Source organism: Piliocolobus tephrosceles, chromosome 21 (genome assembly GCF_002776525.5).
Source record: "Piliocolobus tephrosceles isolate RC106 chromosome 21, ASM277652v3, whole genome shotgun sequence".
Taxonomy (NCBI): Eukaryota; Metazoa; Chordata; class Mammalia; order Primates; family Cercopithecidae; genus Piliocolobus; species Piliocolobus tephrosceles.
In genome coordinates, this window is record NC_045454.1 from 29,655,533 (window position 1) to 29,658,573 (window position 3,041).

Below are 3,041 nucleotides of genomic sequence, written 5' to 3' on the forward strand. Positions count from 1 at the left end.
TTTTGAGACCGAGTTGCACTCTTATTGCCCAGGCTGGAATGCAATGGTGCGATCTTGGCTCACTGAAACCTCTGCCTCCCGGGTTCAAATGATTCTCCTGCCCCAACCTCCCGAATAGCTGGGATTACCCCGAGTAATCCAGGCATATGCCACCATGCTCGACTGCTTTTGTATTTTTAGTAGAGACAGGGTTTCACCATGTTAGCCAGGCTGGTCTCGAACTCCTGACGCCACGCTGCTCTGAAGTCATGACCGCCCACCAGAGCCTCCCAAAGTGCTGGGATTACAGGCGTGAGCCACCGCGACCGGCCCATTTGGACATTTTTTTTAACAACTTTTTAATCATTTTGATAATGCAGGAAAGACCTTCATCCCATCCCTGAGCCCCTTTCTCACCATGCTGTACCACACTGCTGACCACATCGTGGGATGTTCATTAGGAATGGGGCTGGGGTGGGGGCAGCAGAGGCTGAGAATGGCTAAGCAAGAATTATGTTACCCAAATTTGTTCGTCTTAGAAAGCCTCCTCTATCGGTCCGTGTGAAGTGGCTATTCCAGGGTAATTATGCCCTGACTGCGCTGCATCTCAGTCTGACTTCTCTTTTTTAAAATCACTGGATTACTCTCACTAAAGGGGTATATCATTTTCTATTTGAAAATGGCCAACAGTCCTTTGTGGGCATCCTGGTTTGATTTGCTAGTTTAGACCCTGGAGATAGAGGTGAGGAAATATTGGGCCACATCAGAGTACCTTACTCTCACTTAGAGGATATATAGGAATTTCTTAATATCTAACAGTTTTCTCAATAGAAAAAAATTTAACAATGATAGCTTGCAGGGCAGAAAGGAGACACAGATGACACAGTCTTAGAAGTTTAATTTGGTCATAAATTTTTTTGTTTTGCTTTGTTTTAGGAGACAAGGTAAGGGTAAGAAAAGATCATTTGGATTTTTTTTTTTTTTCTTTTTTTTGAGACTGAGTTTCACTCTTATTGCCCAGGCTGGAGTGCAATGGTGCGATCTTGGCCCACTGCAACCTCCGCCTCCCGGGTTCAAATGATTTTCTGGTGCCCAGGCTGCAGTGCAGTGGCACAACCATAGCTCATAATTTGGTTGTAATAGTTCTTATAAAAATATTTTTGGCTGGGTTTGATGGCAAACACCTGTAATCCAAACACTTTTGAAGACCATGGTGGAATGATTGCTTAAGCCCAGGAGCTCAAGACCAGTCTGGGCAACATAGTGAGACTTGGTTTCTGGAATAATTTAAAAAATTGGTCTTGTGTGATGTTGCATGCCTATAGTCCCAGCGGCTTGAGAGGCTGAGGTGAAAGGATCACTGGAGGTTGAGGCTGCAGTGACCCATCATTTGGCCACTGCATTCCAGCCTGGGTGACAGAGGGAGACCTGTATGTGTACACACACACACACACAAACATATACATACATACACCCACATACACACGCATATACATATACATATATGCGTGTGTGTGTGTGTGTGTGTGTATATATATAATCAAAATAATATGTATGTCAAAAGAAATTCAAGCACAGAAGAAAAATGAAAGACCATGGTGGGGAATGTGATAAAAGGTGAGTGTGACTCCTACAGCTCAGTGAGGCTTGGTTTCCGTCTTAAGGAACTGCCCTCCCACACTGAAACCACAACCCAGCACATGCCAATTCTCACACTATTTATACTTTGCCCAAAAGCAACAGGAGGAGGTCAACATCATCATTTGTGGCATGGAAGTCTATTCCCCACTGAGACCTTTTAAAAATGTTATTGTCTTAAACCCTCTTCCTTCTAATAAAGTCTATACAAATACATACATACAAGCCTGAAACTACTATAAATAAAATATCAGGGTTTTTTTTTTTTTTTTTTGGCCAGACGCGGAGACTCATGCCTATAATCTCAGCACTTTGGGAGGCCGAGGCGGGCGGATCAGCTGAGGTCAGGAGTTTGAGACCAGCCTGACCAACATGGAGAAACTCCTTCTCTACTAAAAACACAAAATTAGCTGAGTGTGATGGTGCATGCCAGTAATCCCAGCTACTCAGGAGGCTGAGGCAGGAGAATTGCTTGAGCACAGGAGGCAGAGGTTGCAGTGAACTGAGATTGTGCCATTGCACTCCAGCCTGGGTAACAAGAGCAAAACTCCGTCTCAAAAAAAAAAAAAAAATTAGGTTTTTAAATTCCCGTAAATAAACAAGCAAACACAACAACAGCCATTTTGATTGAGGAGATAGTGGGATGGAGGGGGTTAGGAGGCTGCTCACATCACCTCCAGGCCCCATGTGGAGGAGGGGATGGAGTCTAGGAAGACCCTGGCTAGTCAGTTGTTCTGACTGGGCTTTCCCCCCGCTCCACACTTTGTTAACCATTTCCTGGGAAGAGCTTAGGAACCTCTTGTGCCCTAGTGAGGAAGGGCCTCCCCTCACAGGGTATTGGTGAGGAGGCATTCTGAGACTCTGTGAGAAGCTAGCACAGTGCTTGACAAGTACCTGTGGGAACTGTCATCCTCTGTAACTATCATGTGGCCTTGGAGTGTTCAGATGGCCTGGCCTGGCCTGGGGCTTGGCGGAGCTGTTTGAGGGTCAGCTGCTTTAGGCTCCCACTTTCTCCTCAATCAAAGTGGCTGTTTTCATGTCTGTTTGTTTATTTTGGTTTTTAAAACCCTCATCTATAAATAGAAAGTGCAGCTGGAGGTGCCAAGGCTCAGGGTCTAGAGCTGTGCCTCTTGGACTTTCTTGCTGGCCTGTGGCCAGGTGAACTCTGGGTGTGAGATGATTCCTACCCTGGATCTACAATCCCCACCACCTCTCCCCAGGCCCTGAGAAACCAACACAAGGCAGTGCTAAAGAGCAGGTGAGTGACGGGCATCAAGCCCATTCAGGAAGATTTGAATGCTATCTGGGCTGAAGCTGTCGGCAGTAGGGACTATGTCTGCCTTGGCTTGTCATGGCCCCACCCACAGATGTGCCTGCCCTGTGCTGTTTCTCCAGCAGCCAGCGATCCATGGCCCTGAGCCTCT